The sequence below is a fragment of the Falco rusticolus genome, chromosome 16 (genome assembly GCF_015220075.1).
Source record: "Falco rusticolus isolate bFalRus1 chromosome 16, bFalRus1.pri, whole genome shotgun sequence".
Taxonomy (NCBI): Eukaryota; Metazoa; Chordata; class Aves; order Falconiformes; family Falconidae; genus Falco; species Falco rusticolus.
In genome coordinates, this window is record NC_051202.1 from 4,832,484 (window position 1) to 4,853,503 (window position 21,020).

General features: G+C 43.0%; 1 protein-coding gene across 6 annotated transcripts in view; it reads right to left on the minus strand.

Moving 5' to 3' along the window:
• FLI1 (Fli-1 proto-oncogene, ETS transcription factor) overlaps positions 1–21,020 on the minus strand; it is an 89,374-nt gene that overhangs the window by 40,238 nt on the left and 28,116 nt on the right. The window lies entirely within an intron of this gene.

Below are 21,020 nucleotides of genomic sequence, written 5' to 3' on the forward strand. Positions count from 1 at the left end.
AGCTCCGAAACAAAGGCAGCAACGCTCACCTACTCTGTGGACTGGGCATTCAAAGGACCTGTACCACTGATGCGTCTGCCGCAGTGGGTTACCCATGAACAGACAGCCACCAGCTTTGCTTTGAAAGCTGGTGTATTTGCTAAAAATTCACAGGCCACTGTCTCAATCATGAGCTTTCAAAAATAATAAACTATTGCTTTCTCCCTACCTCCCCCCAGCAGTAATTACTGAGGTTAGTTTTACAAATTCTTCCATAACCAGGGAGAGAAACAGAAATTCTGAAAACTTAGAAAAGTGCAGCTGCTGGAATCCTCCAATTACACGAGAATCTAAGTACAAATCAGATATTACCAGGCTCATGATATCATCACAAGAAATGTCAATAGTTAAGGTCTACTGGGTAAACACGAGAATCCCTCTCAGCTTGAAATTAACCCACTTAGAAAGAGTCACGTCAGTGCTCTGCATTTACAAATATCAGCACTTTTCTAGCTCTGATCTTGGATCACGTAACAAAATCAAATAATCCTGAGTAGCCTAGAATTTAAGTGGGCCTGGCTAAGCCTGAATTTGGAAGAACCCTCAAACATCTGCACAAGTTCTGCTGAAGTTACAGTATTTGCTGTAAAATTCTTGTGAGCGAACTCTCACACTGATCAGCAGAGATGGCTACATACTTTAAACAACAACAATGAGAGCTTTTACCCCACACTGCCTAACACTGACTGTTGCAAGGAGATCAGACTGTGTTCATGCTTTCCAGCACGTTCTTCTTGGTGGATGCACAACCTTTCAAAGATACTCCTTCCCTTTTTCTCCTTTAATTAGAGTAAGCTAGGGAGTGGAAGGTGCCCCTCGGAAGAATTTCCTTGTGGTGTAATCCTGTACGATTACAGCCTTGTGTCAGAAACTCCTTAAAGGGACTGAGACTATCTCCAGGCTATAAACCTTGCCTGTGCAGAAAGGTACAAGAACATAAGATCTTCTGGTGGCAGCTCTTAAAAAGAGAGCAAGCCTTTCCATCAGAGGTAAGGATATAGCGACTTACTGCTTTTCTGGTTTACTGAAGTCAGGATGTTGGGCGGGGGTTCCTAAATGACACATCTTCTGTAATTCTCTGCTTCCTCCCAGTACTAAATACGTGGGGTTCCCTATATGAGGTGGTAGGTGAACCCCAAATATCTGGAGAGATCCAGTCTCAGCTATGCGCCTTGCTGGTCAAAGTCAAGGGAACTGTGAGTACCACTGTGGATTCATGAAATAAAATTTTAAAATGTTTGTGTTTGGAGTTTTCTGGTCTAAAAACACGCACAAAGTTGGGGGTTTTTTAGGGAAACAATATCTGGGAAAATTATTTTTCTGCCTAAAAGCCATTTTTTTTCTGAGGAAAGGTTCTGATGGAAAAAAAAATTAGAAAGCAGGGATCTTTCTGGCTATCCCCCTACCTTCCCTCCGCCCCGAAAAAAAAAAAAAAAACCCACCAAACACAAACACACCCCAAAACCCAGCCCTGGACTAGGATCAATGATTAGGGCTGCATCCAAGTACAACTATCTTTACATACACAGGCAAACACACACTTTTCTCTGATATACAGAATATCTGATGGAGAAGCCTGCTGCCTCAGATAAGCATCTTCCTTGAAAGACAAAGCGGCTGCTAGGCCCTGCCTACAGCAGCAACTGGCATTAACATTAACGGGGGCGATGATAAACCCGCAGGCAGGCAGCCGTCCCACCGAGCAGCTCTGCGTTTTGCTGCTTGAATACATACAGAATGCAAACTCTAACATCTTTAAAACTGTCACACACAGGAAAAGAAATTCAAATGCGATGGCTGCTATCATCACAGGCCCAAGCAGTTACTGAACCAGGAATTGTTTGAGCTAAACCCCTGAGTTAGTTACAGTCACAAAAGCTACAGAGTAAAGGCTCTGGGGGAACTGAAGACACACAGAGCAGATCAGGCAGAGATAGCGGCTTGTAACACCTGCTTAGGATCCGGGTTGTGCATGCAAATAGCTAACAGCTATTGCTGATTGCATGCAAGGGAAGCTGGGTGGCATTCTGCCAACCCCTGCTGCAGTTCAGCCTCTCCATGCTGTGTACATCTACAGCTTGACAGAAGAACAAAAGGGTCACAAGCAACAGGTAGCCTTTGGCTGGGGACCACTCTGATAACACCCTAGCAGGGAGAACCACCTGGGACGCAGTTTAACTCTTAGAAGAGGACAGAGCTCGGTGACGTTCAGGCTACAGACCCGGCTGGGGAACGTGTGCAGCCTTCCTTGCGCTCAGTCGGAGATCTGCTCGGCTAGATCGAGTTTTGAAGGACTAGTCTGTTCAGGAAGTGTTTGGCTGAGGAACAGATCAGCAGTTAAACTGAATACCAGAGGGCAAATTTCTATCCCCTGGAATTGAGAGCTACTTAGCGTTTGGTGACGGGCGACTGGGAAAACATATCAAGGTGTTAAAGGTGCTAACATAACCTAACCAGACAGGCCACAGCTCGCCAGGGTTTCCCCCATGCTGTTGCCTTCCGGGCGGTGTCCTTGAGCTGGCCAGACTGAGTCTGAGACAGGGGTCTTGTGTGTATTATTCTGGCATATATGTTACATTATATTGCCTCTGGGAATAGGCTAGCTTCAGTTTTTCCAGTTTTTAATCACATTCCTGGCATAAATGTGGCCAGTCCTGTCTATGGCAGCTTGCGGCGCGGTGATAGGCAAGTTCAACTCCCTGTGAAGCACAGCCCCAGCCTCTGCAGGGCAGCCCACCGCTGAACTGCCACAAATGAAAGGCTCCCATCGCTATGACTACTGAAACAGTTTTGCATAGAGCTGGCGCGCGGTTCTGGATCCCTCAGACATAAATTTGTGACACAGCTATTATTAATAACAGTTCATAGTTGTAAGAGGTTGAATTCACAGTTTTTTCCTTTTTTAGATGAGCCATCTAGATCCAGGTCCCAGGTCTAGGTGCTAAAGTGAGGTACACTTTGATTTTGTCCCAGTGTGCTGCAAGAAAGCCGGTCTGTTGTTCTGGTTGCAGAGGTAGCACAGTGGGGAGGGCTGACAGCCCACCAGTGCTTCAAGCAAGATATCCTGACTACTTACTGTGAAATGGAGATGGCATGCAAGCTTTAGAAAAAGTTTTCACTTAGTTAATGTGTTGAGCAGGACATTTGAGCTAAGTTATGAATGGAAAGGGTCTGAGAAGCAACCCCTAGGTAAAAATCAGGGACAACTGTGCAATGCAGACGTATGATCTGAAACATCATCATTTACCTTGATATTCTTTCATTCACAGCCCCTGACACAGTCTTTGTTGCACTAATGACTGCACTAATAATAGAACTAGCCCCAGGATATTCTAATGCCCTCACTAACCTCTAGAAGTTTGCCTTGGACAAGGCCCCTAAAAGTTCAGGTTTTTAACCTTATCCAAAGTTCACTGGCAAGGAAAGCTCGCTAGAAGTTCCCAGTTCCCTGGGAGAAAGGTCATGAAAACAAGAGCTGGCGAGGTGACAGTAGTCAGTGCTTTCATCCCAGGTATAACTCAGTGTCTACAATAACAGCTCTTTCCAGGTGCATGCAGTGCATTTTCACTGAATATTGACTTTGAACTCTTCACATTCATTTTTCTGGCCATAACCACATTTAAAAGGCATTGCTAAAGATCAAAGGTTCATCCTCCTCCACAAAGTCTGACTTAGAAGAAAATGCTGAGCACTTGAACCATCATGCCATGCATGGAAAGATTACTTCCACCTCTAGAGGGGTGACTTTTTTTCCCCCTTCAATAATATTAAAAATCACTCCTGAAATATTTTTGTAAAGAGAATGTTACCAATATAGACCCACTGTTTGAAGACCCCAGACGTATGATGGAAAACACCAAAATATGAGGTACCAGCAGCCTTGCACATGGCTTGAGGTTAGCACAGAGGATCTATTCCTTGAATAAAAATTACTTTGGCACTGCGGTTTTACAAGTCAGCACTTCTGCTGCCAGCATCTCATACAAGCAGAAAAGAGATAACATCAGACTTACAAGAAAAAGAGTCAAATATAAAAATTAAAAAGGAGCAGAGTCTGTGTTGATCTTGGGGCAGCAAATTCGGATGGATTGGGTACTGAATTAGGAGGCAGGAAGGCAGAGCATTACCCTCATCCCTGCCCTTGATCTTTGGCATAACCTTTAGTGAAGCATTCCCTTGTCCGTTTTTATCCTCCAGTTCTCTGTTGCCTTGATCCCTGCCCACTGTAAGCTCTGTAGGGCATAGAGCCTTGTCCAGTGCTGTTACTGGGACACAAACTGGAATCTTTTGGATAATTCAAAGCAAGGCCTGGACTGCAATTCTATACTCTAATATATCCCGTCCTCACAATACACCTAATCAAAACAAAAAGAAAGACCTCGGCAGCTTTTTCAGCACACTTTTCCTGAGGTTTGCTCATGCTACTCCACCTTCCTTACAGGATATTATGTGATTGGTGCAGGGACTCCACATAACTCCCCCTGGAAAATTATAATCATAGGCATTTTATTGCTAACAACCACAATCCAATCTTGTGCCCTTCACAATCAATTTAAGGCCTGCTTCTACAGCAGAGGTTTTGCGGGCTGCAGCTAGCACCAGAGATCCATCATAACACTGTAGTGAAAACAACAGGCAGAGAGCACTCCTTGCCAAAGTGCATTGCTCTTTACCGCTTCTATCTACTTGCAACACTGCACAGTGACTGACAAACTGTTCTGGTCACAGTATTTTCCCGCTGAGCTAATGGCACTCGGGTTGTGGCAGCACACATGCTGATAATCCGTGCCGCAGAGCTGTCTCTGCCCTGAGCAGGACGGACGGGAGGAGATGCAGCCTTGCTTTCCCTGCTGCAGCAGGGCTAAGGATTAAGAAGGCAGCAGCATACCTTTAAGACTGTGTCAAAGTTTCTGCGGATTTGAGGCTTTCCTTGTGTATAAAGGACGGCTTTCATTTAATTATTTTGATGTCATCCCACACTGCAATAATTTTGTGCTTACTGCGCACTGGAGACTTGCTCGAAACTACAAAGCAGGTTAACTACCTGGAGAAGTTGCAACGCAAGCTTTCCTCTGCAGCTCAGGCTGCCTTTCTTTCACTTTCCACCCAGAGTACTACATCGAAGCATAACCTGGCAGTCTTAGAATATAGCATAATTTCTTCACAATTCAGATAAATGGGAAACCACAACTTAATTACTCACGCTACAGGGAACCAAAGCAGGAATAAGATAGGCATAAACAGCGAAAACACACGGAAATTAGCCAGCTAAAAACTATGGCAAAATGATTTTGCAAAGTATCTCATAAGGAAATACATCTCTTTTTTTATTATTTTTACATTCACTATTTCCATGAAATTTCATGTCAAGTGTGTAAAAGAAGGCTGCTAAAATAAATGCTTTATTATTTTTATCTCAAGATCCCAAAAATCTGACTCAAAAAGGAAAAAAAAAATTAAATTATGCTTCTGTCCTTCACTTTTCAGGAAAGCACTTGACTTCATGCACATGTTTATAGGCTCTGGACCAACAACTTTTTGTCTTAGCCCAGACTGCACATAAATTGGTTCAGAGCCTGTTTTGGTTTGTTTCCAACAGGCTCAATACCAAACGGGAATAACCAGGTCACAGTATTCCTCCCCAGCAAGCTGCTGCGTTAGGGCTGACGATAAGGAGGCTTAGGAGCACCAGCCCCTGCAACATGGGAAATCTCCAGAGGTGCCTCCGTGCGGTCTCAGCACAGGGCCAGGAGAGGAAGTGAAAAAAAGAAGAGAACCTGCCCAAACTACTGCTGTGGCCTCTTGACCTCTTAAAAGTAATATGGTGAAATCTGAGGCTAGAGAGAATGGACATGTCTGATAGACAATTGCATCTCCATTATGTAAGTTCCTAAATCCTGGAGGTGTGCTGCAGCTCTGCCTTTAAAGAGAATGGCAGCTGTACTTTGGAGCATGCCACATCCCCACCAGTCTCCAGCTGGCTTACCAGCATCCCTGGGCCTAAAGCTAGGGATTTCCCTGAGCACTCCCGACCTCTCAAGAGCTTCGCAGCCTCCTGGTACTGATGCACGCTGGGAGGAGCAGATGAGGGGTCTGCCCATTAGCAGATGAGGGACAAATCACAGCTCCTGGCTTCTGTTCCCAGAAGGTTTGAGAGAATTCCTGCCCAGTTCTGCTGACCAAGACACATGAGATAATTTAGGATAAGTACTGAACCTTAAGGGTAAAACATTAAGCCTGTTAACAGCGCTGGAAGCTTTGCCATTGGCATAGCTTAAGCCAGGTTTTGTTTCTCAGCAGCAAAGTTCACTACAAAAGGATTTGCCTCCATGAATTAATCAGCATAACTCTGCTGAGTCGGAAGGGCTATATGATCTCTCAAGATCTTTTCCAAATCATGTCATGTTTCCAGAAAATCAATCAGCCTTTGCCATGTATTAACACTCTCCTCGGCCAGTTTACTGTGCTTATATCACTACTGATCTCTGCCCACAGCTTTTTGCTCCAAAGTTGCCCACGCTCACTAAAAATAACTTGATGCTGCGTGGGTGATTGTTTTGCAGAGCTGGGCAGTCAAATCCACCTAGCTCTAATTCACCTCCCTTCTTTTTCATCACCCTTGTAAAATAATTGACTTGCATGGAGCCAATGCGTTTGTAAACAGAGACACATGGATATAACTGTGAACATACACACTTCAGTAAATATTATTGTAGCATTTTTATGGTCTTTTCTGCTGAAGACACATGGAGGGAAACTGCAAGATGGTTTCAGTCTGGCTTCCTGACAAACCCAAACTATCCTGAGGAATAAATGCAGTCTACTGCTATGCAGAAATTCTGTGCTGAGCTCAGCTTTGTCCTGAAGCACCCACTGCCCAGCTTCTTCCTTGATGCAGTGCCAGGGGCTGCTTTTCAGTGGCAAATGGTTCATCAGGAGTTTGCAGACCCACCAAACACTTTGTTTCAGAAAACTTGAGCTCACTTTAAACTGCATTTGCCTATTGCAGTGGCGTCCCCATTTCTCCCAAAGGAGAGCTTTTTCCGTGGTATTTTCACTCATACCAGAAACTGAGACTATATAACAATACTGCTGGTTTTGTTTTCCATATGCAAACAGCAATTAAATCTTTTCAATAAAATTATTCACTCTAGAAAGGAAAACAATAAAATGAGAAACCCAAAACACTGGGGGGTGGGGGGTAGGGGGTGGGGTGAGGTAGGGTATGTCACTTCTGTGTGCCTCCTCTTTAACAGGCTGCCTGGGAAAAGGACATAAAGCAGAGTCTTAAAAGCGTGAAGGGATAGGTGCAAACCACAAAATCTTGTCTTTTCAGTTTGGATTCCTACTGCCAAAGCACTGAAAACTGCAAAAAGAGTGTTCTCCCAGGAATTCAGGATCTGGGAGACAGCAGTTTAGAGAGTCACAAATATTTCAGGTTCCTCTGAGCTCTGACTCACTGCTACACCAATGCCCATTCATTATTTTTTATTTCACTTTGATACCATTGTCCCAGTTACATTCACAAACACCGCAACCGTATCCTGTTTTGTTCTCTGACACCATTCCCTTCACAATCGCAGGAAGCCCATCAGGAAACATTCATCGGGTGCTGTTATGTTTCCATCCACAGAGAACAAAACATGCACTTTCAGCCCAAGATGACTTATTCCAGACTAAGGAAAAACAACAGCATGAAAGAATCAAAGCAGAGTCTCCAGGAGAGAGCGCAGTGTGTGCTTCTCCCTCAAAAAAGGGGTAGGAGTCCTGAGCAATGCTCAACGCCTCTTACCTAGGGAATGCTTAGCAATGGAAAGGTTCAGCCAAAAGGAAATAAAAGGCATAATCCATCACTGACATCTACAGTACGTATTGCAAGGTCTGGACACTATATCAGAGAGGGCAAATACAAGTCCAACACAGTCCTGCAGCTGAATCCTAAACCAGATGTGGCTTGAGATTTCAAGCGTTAGGACTTGAGTCTATTTGTGTTCTGGGTTTGGCCCTAGTCCCTGAGCGGCGTTTGGATTAAATCTGTGTTCAGGGTCTCAGTGCTCATGATATTCAGAGCATAAATTCAGTATTTTAGCCCAGAGCTGGTTACTCCGGTTTGTTGTCAAGTGTGCACCACACAAAGTACAGAGATAAGAGGAAATGGGGGAGGTGGTTCAGGACTCATAGGAACATACTTCTTCCCCAAGAAGCATATGCATACACTCGATAGAGCACTGCGAAACTGGTATCTGCCTCTTAAACATAAAAAATGGCATTTGCTGGGATGGACAAGTCCCGGGGTTGAGATTTTCAAAAAAGCCTGAAGTTACACAAATTGCGCTCTCATTTAGCAGAAGTTGGGAGCCACAGTCCTTTGAATCCCTCTGAAATAGTAGCTTTAAACCTCATGGGAGAGACCAGCGAAAGGAGGAGCAGTTGGCAACAATGCTTGGACCAGGTTTTCCATTTCCTTTGCCCACTGATCCTGGCTGCAAACACAGGTGCCATCACTGCCCAGCTGAGTGCTTAATAAAGCTGTGCATTGATGCCTTCTGCAGCATACCCAGCCTCTGCTGGCTCCTTATCCAGTTCCCAACTGGTCTCCTCCACTTGGCAGTGGAACTGACGGCTGCCACCCTGCTGGGATGGCATGGATCTGTGTTTTTCTTGTGCACCAAGCCCAGCCCCTGTGGCTCCAGTGACGAGATTGTTTCTGCATACGCCTATAGGAAAAGCAGAGATTTTGTGAACAAGCCTGCTCGTGGCATTCCAAGGAAAACAGCTCAGCAGGATTACACTGAGATATTTTCTTTGTCAATCTGAATCGAGATATTTGAACAGGAAAATCCAGTTTACACCACTGGAAGTTCCCAGGGGCTTTTGCTTTCTTTTAAAAGAAACACTGATGTTTTAATTTCAGTGCAAGAGAGAGGTCCTGGAAAGATTCAGGGATAGCCATCACTCTTATCTCTTGGACAAAAAGTCCAAATCCCATACTGGCACCATTACAATACACAAAGGAGCTGACAAGGTGCTATTCTTCCTAGTGATACCAAACATCACAGAGAAAAGACTACCCTACCAACACTCATGTTTCAGGAGACTGCAACAGTAAAGTAGCTTCTGATGCCTAATGCTATAGCAAAGCTATTGCTGAAGACAAACATACGACCAAATATATAGGTCTAACTCCATCTCTGGTGTCCCATCTACTAGAATCAGCCAGTGAATGCTGCCTCCTGGCTAACTCAACAGCAGAAGATGTAAGAGTAAAAACAAACAAACAAACAAAATTACTCTTTTACAGTTGTGCTAATGTCCCCATGTCTCACTTTTCCTATCTGTATGATGCCTGTCCCCAAAAGAGCTCGGATTTTGTAGAGTGCTCCAACATCCTTGGAAGAAGGAGGTCGTAGAAGTGACAAGTGTTGTCCTAGGGTAGAACTGCTAGACAAAAGCAAAATTTATTCTCCTCTGAGGCTGAGTAAAAAACTTAAAATCTCTTATCAGTAACCATTAACAGAAAGTCTGTTGGTTTTATCAGCGTGGTACTGAGAAGGGCTTCAGGCCTTGCTTAGATAAATGAGGTCTCTCGCTATTAGGAAGTCTGCACCCAGGGATGGTTTTCCACACCTGTGAGTTCTATGGCTTCTTCTTCCCAGCTCCCCTGGGCCCTGGTGAAGCAGACCGGGGAGGCAGAGGCCACGAATGAGTTCATGGCAGGGAATTTCAAATGTTTTGCTGCAGGGAAAGTAGGACAGACGTGAAGCACAGGCTCACAGTGTGTTTGGGAGGGAGGGGACTGGGAGCCAAGGCTGCCAAGCAGTCAAATCCCAGCGCTGAGACCGACTCAGTGCTATGGCTTTGTGTAGGTCGCTTAGCTCTGCATCTCTGTGTTCTCTGCTGGAGGTGATGCTAAACACATGTATAGTCAAGGGCCAGTTTGCGGTTGATTCTGTCAGGCTTCTGTCATCTCTAGGGCACTATCCCTCAACAAATCCCCACCTGTAGCAATTAATGTGATGGTTTTGTTTTGTTTTGGCTTGGGTTTAAATGAAAATCATTAACTCTGACTTGATAACTGTGAGGTACGGAGCTGTCAGGCTCCTCCTTGCATAGCAACGTGTCTAATAGACAAAGTCAGTACCTCAGGGGTGCTGTGCAGGGAGACATGAGGTTGTTACATTAATTTTACAGCACGGGAACCAATGCAAAGCAACCAAATACTCTGCTCAAAGTCATTTTGTAGAGTGTAGCTAAACTGAGACTAAACCCCGGGCCCCCTAAAAAGCTTGCTTTCCTATAGAGAAGAGGACTGCCTTTACATGCAACACTTTCTGATTTTTTTCTGAGATGGCTGCAGTGTTTTCCTTTTGCTGAAGCGTTTCTTACACTCAAATCATGCTAACATAAATAAGAAGCAGGCCTCTCGGCACATCTCCATGTTCTTAGTAGAGCTGATACCGCTGGTCTTATCTCTAACAGGGCAAGTCCCCTGAGCTGTGTTGAAAAGCCTTTTATCAGATGCAATTTAAAGAGAGTTCTTTCTGAGATGCAGTTCTGCAGCTCTGGCAGGAAAGTGGGGCTTCTGACTAAATCTCCTCTGGTTTTGTGAGAGAGTAGGACAAGGTCCTGTTTGTGGGGCTGGCAAGACAGGGCTGCTCCTTGCACCTTCCCTGAAACAACGCTCTACTCCCTCCGTCAGAGGAAAACCCTGTCAAAAATGGCTTAACGATCTTCTAATATTTCCATGCAATTAAAGGCCACATCTGTCTCACAGACCCCGTCCTCCTTTGCTAATGTACAGACATGAACTAAACAGTCTGTCTTGTCGATTCGCAGGGTAACAAAGGGGCCTATTCATAACACAGGCACTTTGGCTATTTTGTGTGTGTGAAATGAAATAGAGTTTGCATTTGGAGAATAACCTGTGTTGGAGCTAGCAAGAGATTTCTGCTCTAATAAATCAATCAGCTTTACCGGCTAATAAAATAGCCCCCCTCCTAATTCTGACTGTGCTAACCAGACAGCCACCCTACAGAGAGGCAACTACGGTTTCTGCGCAAAAGTGAGAACCTACGTGAGCTCGCTTTTAAAACTCTTAGGAGGATTAAAGAAAATAGGTATCAGCTTGGCTGGAATTTTTCAGACCACTTAAGAGAAGGAATTATACCTGGCCCAAGGAATTTGGGTGTCACCTCTGCAGCCTCAGCTGTGTTACTCAGGGGGTACACGTTTAACCTCTGTCTTTAGCTGGCTCAAAGACAGGTTCAGCTCTGCTCTTGCCTTTGTTCAGTTCTTTCTGAAGAAAATGGCAGCATTGCAGAAAAAAAACCAACCCCACCAACCAACCACCTTTCAAAGACCCATTTCTGATTTGTTAGCGAAACTGCGGGCTTAAAAAAAGAAAACAAATTGAGGCACACGTTGGCACAGTCCCAAACCAATACCAACATTATGTTTTGCCCTGACTAAGAGTTTCAGGCAAGACCTGCACATATATCCAGATGGGTAGGGCAGTGCAAGGAAGATATTACTGATTGTTTAACATTTTGCTTGTAAATGCCTTGGAGGAATGGGCTTTTAGGGTTTGGGTTTTTTTCTTTTCTGAGCCCAGCACCTTGGCACACGGGTCCGTGTTTGGTCACGGTCTGTATCTCTGCCATCTTAGTATTTTCACAATACAAATATATACACCAATAATGTTCATACCTCAACACACCTCAATTCCTTAGCTTTCAAGTGAACAAGTGTACAGAAAGCACAGAAAAGATGGTCCTATGACTTCAATACTAGAGTGATATTTGGGAGATGTGGGCTCCTTTACCATCTAGGCAGCAAAATTTTTGTTCAGCTCAAGTGAAAGTTCTCTGTGTAAAACGAAGGACAAAAGTGGGTGTCAAGGCCACAGGGTAAGAGGTGGACAAACCTAGAATGTGGTGAGATACCGTTTTCATATCCTGAGGAAATTATGGAGGCTGTGAGAAGTTTTCCAATCCTGATGTTGGACAGATAGTCAAAATTATTATCCAGAGATGTCCACTTTAAGTTAACTGAAATATTTTGTTTCAGATATTCTGAATATTTCATTACAGTTTTAACCTTTTCAGTTTTCTTAAAATATTGCAATTGGCTTATGTTTCTAAATAGAGAGTAGTTTCAAAACAAAACTTGAGAAAGCACTAAGTAGGGCTTTCAACAAACTGTCAAAAATCAAACCTTCCAGTGAATAGGTAAGGCTTTGATAAATTTGCATCTTTCTGACAAAAAACACTAAGCTGAAAAACATCAGACCATATCTAACATGAATCTTCTTGTATACAACCCTGATACAAACACAGAGTGGACTCTGTTACAGCTTTTGGAGACAGGGCCAAATAAAGCCTTTTTAGGCCGGCAACCATGCCAGCAAAGTCAGTGGAAGTTTTGCCTTTGTCTTTGGAACGATGTACGATTGAATCTTCCATGTAGCTGTTTGCATTTTGTGTGCTTAAATGAGAATGCATGAATGACTCTGACTCAAATCCACAGAGCATGCACTATCTGTCCCAAAAACCCCCAATATTTAAGCAGTTATAGCCTGTAGGCTTTTAATGATATTTTAAAGACTTTATATAGACACCAAAAGAAGCAATTAGATGTTCAGAAATATTTTAAGAACATCTGTGTAGTTCTTAACTCTCTCTGACTTCATTTTCCTGCACAGGTACCTCAATATTTTTAACATTTGGCATATCACAGCAACTAAAACTATGCAAGATTCTTATCCCGGGGGGAAGCTGAATTCTCCAAGAGGCACACATCAGGACCAAATAAAAACTGCAGAACCTTCTGAGATATCTGACACAGACTGGACGGACTAGCTCTTGCAAGCCTGAGCTGCATCCTCTGGGGTTCTGGTTTTCCTCCCAGCCCTCAGCACTCCAGGAGTGCAGGCACAATGGTGCTCCCTACTAGGGCACAGGTTCTTACTGGTTTGGAAAGCTACACATGGACATCCAAGGGAAGAAGCATGTCTTCCTCACGGCGAGTCTAACAGTCACTTTCCTCATCAGCATCTTAAGAGCAAGATTTTTGCCACCCAGTACTCAGTAAATTCAGCAGTGCCTCTTTGTTAGCTGCCCTGTCCCTGTTAGTTTGTGATGACAATTAAGACAATTTCTTTTCAATGAGGACAACAAAGAGATTTCAAACATTGCTTCAGAAGATGTTTATAAGATGAACAGCAAAAAAGAAAATCAGCTCCTCACACACAATATAGCTTTGAGGGGACCTGGGGTCTCTTGGGTGACTTGGTGACAAAACACCTCATAGAGGTGCTACAGAATAGGGTAATAGTGAAAGTGACCTTTTGGGTGAAGCACTTCAAAATTAATGGATGCAAAACACCATGTGAGAGTTAGTTATGAACAATCCAGAGAACACAGGAAGAAAGAGCTCATATGAGCACACCACACAGTTAGTCACACAGCAATTGCAGTTCTCAGAAGAAAGCTATGAAGTGGAGATGGTGGTACTACAGCAGCAGTTCAAGAGATTTTGAGAGATATTTGGCTTCTGTTGTGCCTTGGAGCTGTACACAGCCAACTCTTCCCCCAGGCTCTGTCCTTTTGGTTGGGAATGAGAAGGTAAGGCATGCAGAAGACCCAGAGGCTTGCGTGCAATATTCACTGACTGAAGACATGGGCACCTACTATTTGGCTACCATAAAAGCCGACAAAAAAGTTTTTGCTGCAGAGATACCTTTTAATAAACCACAAAAGGCTACATGATTGGAAGTGCGGCGTGCACCAGTTGATACAGCTAGTGAGGGATCAAAAATAAATATTAATGTTGCCAAACCTCTACCTGCAGGTGTGAAAATAGATTGGCCTACCTGGAAATATGAGTCATCTCCCAACAAGTGCTGGTAGGGCAAAAGCTTATATGTGGTAACATGCTAATGATACAGATAATTGTAGGTGTGGGGAAGCAGTGACCACGGAGCACCCTTTCTTCTCTTTTCACAGGAGGGCTGGGTAGTCTCAATTAACTTCCAAGGGCTACAGATTGGATCAGACCATAAGACCACATCTCTGACTTCAGAAAAACAATGAACTGTAGGGGAAGCAGCTGAAAAAATGAAATGGCAATGGTTTAATCGCCCTCTTTGGTTGTCCTTTCCGAGCCCTTAGTGCCCAAATGGTCTGTCCCAGCCTCCTAGAGTGGCATGCTTGGAGCATGGCCCCTAGCTCTGCTCCCACGGCTATCTAGGTTGGAAAGGACCTCTGGAGATCATGGCAAGATACATTTTACATATCTTACACTGATGCAATTATAGATGCTCTGCTCTCCTCTGCTACTTCTTCACGTCACAGTAGATGTAACATGTTTTGGAATGCCAGAGGACCTCAGAATTAATCACAAGGGAAGCAATTTTTCCAATACCATCAAAGAAAAATGTTAGGTGGGTGTTGTTAAGCATATCAAAACATTGCCTTGCTTTATGTCACATATTAAAGGTCATGTTTAGGGGTAGATTACATGCCACTTTTCTCCTCTGAGAAAAAATTCTCTTTAACATGCAATCAAACAAGACACAAAGACATCACTCACTGAAGGTCAAACAGCACAACCGCAGTAAAATCAGGCTGAAAGCCCTATTATTTAGATTCTCACGACACTGCCTAAGGTGCTGAGCCATAGTGAGGCATGTAAGTAAGGTGTTTTCTTTAGGGACATCTTGAAAGGCATATATATGAATCAGGCAAGTAAAATACATTTTATCCTTCATTTAAAGCCTTTGAAAAGTCCACTCTCTGCTTTAACTCGGTTAGAAAACCTGCATGGATGTAAAATCTCCATAAGCAGAAGCAGGAGCAGAGCATTCTCTCTCTGTTTCATTCATCAGGCCTTTTTCCCCACATACTTGCCTGCTATTCCCATTTCCTTCCTTGCCTTTCACATGAAACATATCCATTGCACACACCCACTCTGTCTCATTTGTTCACGTTCATGGGCAAACTGTTTTACAATGATCTTTTTTAAAAATACACTACTTCTGAGCATTTTTTTCTTTTCTTATGGACAGCAGCAAACGGATTAGCTATTGGGTCCTGGTTCCTTTCACAAATGGGGCAGTTTCTCTCCAGTTTGTTCATCTCATGCTACCTTGGCAAAATTCTCTTCTTTAACCATTTTCTCATATAAACTGAAGGAACAATTTATAATTGCTTTTGTTGAATGAAGATGGGATTGACTATCATCTGGTTAAAACTGACCACATACTTAAAAATGGTGTAAATCTAGGTTGTTTTTCACTTCAGGAGGGAACTTTTTTAAGACTTAAGCAGTACTGTGTATTCTTTGGAGATGCTCAAGTTCTTTTTTATATGTGGCCATAAGTTTTGGGCTTAATTTAGATGGAAAGTCTAAGCCATTTGGCAAGTATTGGTAATGCAGGCTTTTTTTTTGTTCTGTGTAGTAAAAAGCATAGTGCATACACTATTTCAAAAAGTTATTAGTTTGAATGAAATTGCTGAGTTAAAAAGTATATAGTGAGCTTTGAGTCTAGTCTTCTAAAGACTAATTCACACATTAGAATTTAGGGGCCGCCTTCTGCATTTTGCTTTCTTCTCATTGTGTTTATGTAATTAACAAGCAGATATAAGTGTAACTTTTGTTCTGTTTTCACTAAAACAACGAATCCACTTAAAGAAAATATACAATTTAGTAAATATCAAGCATAAAACATTCCGGGAGGACTTTGTATTTTTGCTTATCTCAATTCATGTTTTAAGGTGTATTTAATTTCCTTGAATTATGACAGTCAAAATTAAGAATGTGCATAAATTGAAATAACCTGGGAGGAGAAGTGTATATGACTGTGACTCATACTCAGGTCAGCTCCTCGATTCACTAGCACAAGAGTTTGCCATTTTCCTGCTCTAAATCCTTTACATAAAGGAAAGAATATTGCTCGATTCATTCATGATGAATGTTATGCTCAGTGGAAAAAATCACAGGTTAACTGACAAATTATGCATTTGTTTACAAAGTAAACCAAGTTTTTACTCAAGCCCATAACACAATCAGTGATAGAAGCAAAAAAGAAGGTTAATGTATGTGTTACTCTGTGGATTATAGTCACACCCTCACTCAGACACAAACCCTGTGCAAGCTGCAGTAAGAACAACAGGAAATGGCCTGGGGTATTTATAGCATTATTGTGTTTATCCTGAAGTGATGTTCTGCACAGATTATTATGAAGTTTTTCGTGGGAGAGGATACAGCTTGTGTCAGCTGGATATTTGCATGCACTTCACCCAATATGCTCTCTGCTAAACTTGCACAGTCTGTCCATCCTCCCCCTGCTTTCTTTGCTTTTTAAAGGTTTGTTGTATACGAGGACTTCTCTGCAGCTGACACGATGGGCCAGCCACCCCCACCCCCCGCCCCACAGTACAAACAGGAACCCTGGAAACCAGTATGTTTGGCCTAAACTTATTTGTTTCACCAGATTTACAAATGCACAGTGAGACGTCGTAAGAAAAAAACAAACGCATACACATCAGTGGTCCTGAATGTCTGAAAAACGCAGTCTGCATTACACTGAGGCAAAAGTTCCTCTGTCCAACTTGGGTCCTGTTAACAAAGAAATTGATGGTACCAAAACTCTTTTACCAGAACCCAGGGCTTGCTTTTCAGGACAGATTAGTCCACTCCTGGGATTCTCTTTGATTGGAGAATCATTTCCATTACCCTTATTTTTAGGTAGGATAATTAAATACCTTCCCATTTATCCCTTTCTCCTGAGGAGGCATTCAACAAAAAGTAATAATTTTCATGGAAAGGTCATCTACATATTCCCAGCCACAGCCTTGCCATCTTTCTGCTGATCTGATCATTGTAAAGAGACTTTGTCTAATTCATTCCCATCATCTAAATTTAGATGGAAGTTTGATAGAGAAAAAAAAAACAACCCACTGCATATGGGAGATCAAATACAGTACAACAACTTAATATCTCTGTAGGGTGAAAATCCCTCCACCCACTCACAAAACCTGTGTGAGCATATATCTATCTATGCAGACCACTTTATCTCTGTGAGAGATACAGAATAAGGAACATAGAAATAATGATTAAAAGGTGTAACTCAGGAAGCAAAGAACCTGTTATTACTTCATTTCCAGAACAGTTTTTTCTTATCTTAGTCACATCTCCTGAGGTTTGTTCAGCTCATGAACGGCTCATGAACGTTCAGCTCATTTCTTTGTTTATACCCGATGATCTCTAAAAACCTCGATTAAAAGCAATCAGAAAAATCCATCATATGACACTTAGACCATTTACAGCCTGCGACAGTTATTAGCAAATGTTAACCTTTCCTTTGAGGAAACAGAAGGAAATCCTGCTTTAATTTAAGCTTTCAAACATCATCCTTCTCTATCTCTGCAGTAAATCAAAGCATCTCCATGATGCCATTGTTTGCAAATATAATAAGCCCTGGTTTTATCTGTTTAAAAAACAAACAGCAACAGAAAAGCATCAGGAAGATCCTATGAATGGGACTAACACTGCATTTCTGTATGTACCACATTAATTAATGCAAGAGAGCCAATATCCAAGCAAAGCTTGTTCCTATGAATACTGTTCAAATCATTATCAGTTCTATTAGTGTCTCATTATGGTTGCACTAATCAGGACTAGCTTTCCTGGGCTAATTTGCATCATATTCTGACAGGTGCTAGTCCAGGTGTCCTATTGTCATTCTGAATTAATAAACATGATTCACCCCCCTCCTCTTTTTATCATTTGTGTGATAGAGGGAATAATAGAAATTAAATGGGCTGAGGTGGGGGCAAAACAACTTATCTGACCTCATCTCCCAAAAAGGCTTTTCCTGGGGTTTTGCCAGGTTTAAAATGAAAAGCTCACACACTACTTCCTCTGCATCACCTACCTGTCAAATTATTTCCATGCCCTCCCATCACTGGCTTCTGTCTTCACCTTTAGGGATGGCTGCCCACAGGACAAGGGGGCACAGTGCACCATGTTATAGTTCCTTTTTCCATCAAGTAAACAGATAGAGCCCACGCTAGCCCCCAGCTGTTTCTGGTTTGGAACAGCCCTGCTTTAAGGCATAAACCTGCTTGGATCTCCCTGTAGCCCTTGAAGTCATCATTCCACATCCTTGGCATTCAGACCCTGATTCTACCTGATCCCTTCTTTGCCAATTCATCATTCACAGCCTAAAATCAGACCCCTAAAGCCATCTTTTTTTGTTGTTGTTTTTAACTTTTTGTTCTTTTAAATATGGTGATGCTCATTAGGAGGATGTATACAGCAATCAGTGAAGGGCTTTGCTTTACAGCCACATGCTTCGCAGTCAAACCATCTGATTTACCTCCTTCGGTCTATGCAAGCAGCACAGTTCATGCAGTTTTCCTGCTTTGTAATAGACCCAGCAAAAGTGTCTCTGCATCACGCTTCACACTTTTCTGGTTCAGAGCAGCTGGGAGTGAGTGTGTAGACATGCACCAAGGGCCTTTTAATTGAACATAACCTCCATTAAAAGTCTAATTGTATTTATAATTGGGGTTTTAATCTTTTTAGGACATAATTTCTAGGTTTTCCCTGCAATCCTAAGAAACTCACTTTATTAAATAAATGCTGATATTCTTACGTAATTAGAACACAATTCAGGCTTCACAGGTGAAAACCAAATACCACAGGAGCTGGCAACAGCATTGCCATGTCGTCCAGCATTTCTCTTCCAGTCCTTCTGCAGAAGTCGATTAGCCCCACACTGTCCTGTTTCTCTCTCCTCTTTCCTCCACTCTTATTTCTGAAAGCCTCTCTGGCCATGTGGTATCCAGAACCAAATGCCTTCTGACATGTGCACTCACATCATACAGAGTGTTTATTGTAAGCCCAGCTTGGTGACATGAGAATATTAATGCAGAGGCAGCTCACAACTGCACTGGCCTTGTTTGCTGTTTTCACCTGCCTGATAACTCTTGTCAGCTGAATTGCTCCTCAGACTTCTTAGGTCTTTTCTGGCAAAGAGGAAATGTGTTTCAGCCTCATACCAGGGCTGCTCTCAGCCTTTGGGTGGGTGCAGGAGCTCTCCTCTTGCATTCTGCAGGGACATCTCACTTATTTTTTCATGTTATTCAAATCATACACCTCCTTCCCCACATTTAATTTACCTCAGAACTCCATTGCTCATCTAATGTGCAATATAATTGTCCATCTAAAAATCCAGGAGGCAAACCCCAGGCTTCCTTCACTACCTTTGCTAGAATGCATTTACAACAATTGGAGCTCCAGCTGTTTGTGTGTGAGGGATATATCTGAATTTCCAAGGGACACTGCTCTAAAACAGGCTACTGATGACACCCAGAAAAGCAGGTGAATGCCCGTAATCAGGAGACCAGGCCTTCTACGCCTCAGGTTGCCTGTCTGGCGTACATTGTGCATCTTTTTATTTACCTTGTGCATCATTTGTATTAGGATGTGCAAAGAAGCAGCCTAAGTGAAACGTTCACATCTGTGATCAGGGTTCCCACTCCTGCAGCGCCCCCACACCCAACCACACTCTAGAGTGCCCTGAAGCGGGGGAAGGCTCTGAGCTTGCCCAAAAGGCAAAACTCATTTTAACTGCATTTTCTCTCCCCTTTGTGTTTTAAGAAACAGCTTGCAACAAATGGCACTTGCTAAATGACTGTCTAACACGATAAAACGGTGCAAACCTCCCAGCATGCCCCCCCCCCCCCCCCCGCCCCCGCCACGAGCTGGAAAGCACTTGTCCTTAGCAAGCCAGGCGCTGTGCCCCTGCTCACAGTCAGTCAGGTGCATGCAGAAGAGGTTCCCAGTGCTATAGAGCACTGAGAGACAAGAGCTGTTCCTTGTTATTGCAGCCTTTAATGAAAATTTGCCTGCCACGTATCCAAGTGTGATCTGGAAGCAGATTTGCACCTGTCTCAGCAGGCCGAAATCAAACAATAACAGCACTGAGAGAGCAAGTTGGTTAGCAAGCAGCAAGGGCAAAGTGAGCGGGTGAGAGCCCCCTTTGGTCCGCCTCTGCTCTGCTGCTGCTCATCCGATTCTTTTAATCAGATCATCAGAGCAAGGATTTTTTTGTGCTTTACATGCACGTTATATACCTTTCTGCTCAGGAAAACCAACCGACAGCTAACGTGACCTTTGCATCTTTGATTATTGGGGCTGGAAAGAAAAAGATGTCCATGACAGTGTGTAGTACTGAGCAGAGACAGCCACTGCTCTCCTACAGGCTTCTAGAAACCCAGTGGTGGGGTGCAGCTACCACCCTTCCTGCTCGTGCAGAGGGGCTGCAGCTATACAAGCTCGATACAACATGTGTTGCATGAGATTTCTGTTAGTGCAATATGAGCTTCATAGCAGGGACTGGTTTTTTCTGTGTTTCATAAGTGACTAGAATATTTTATGTCCTATAAATAGTGTCTTTCCTTTAATAGTTGCAAAAACTCCATCTCTTGCATCCAGCTGCTTTGAACTTTATTTCAGAGACGATTTTCTAGTGACATTTTAAGCACCTACAGCATTCTTTATCTAGAGCTTACAAAGCTGTGAAGATTTGTCGGTTTTCAGCTGACAGAAAACTAGTTTTCAGAAGAGCATTAGCCATTATTATTTTACAATTAGGAAAATCAAGGCATAGAAACCGCTAATGATTTGCTCAGGGTTTCTGGGTAAGAAAGAGGAATAAATCCAAAGAGACTCCGCTTGCAGGCTTTTGCTCTAACATCTGAACATCATTCTTCAAAAAAGTCTAGCTTTTTTGAAAGAAGGGACATGTGAGCATTATTGTTATCCGCTGAGCAGAGTAGATAACAGATGAGAGATCTTTCCTCTCTATCTTTTTACTAAATAATAGATGACTGATTATGATCTTAGATGCTAAGAAAACTTTGCTACAGATAATTTCAGGTTTCTGGACATGTTTCTCTTCTAGAAGTATCCTT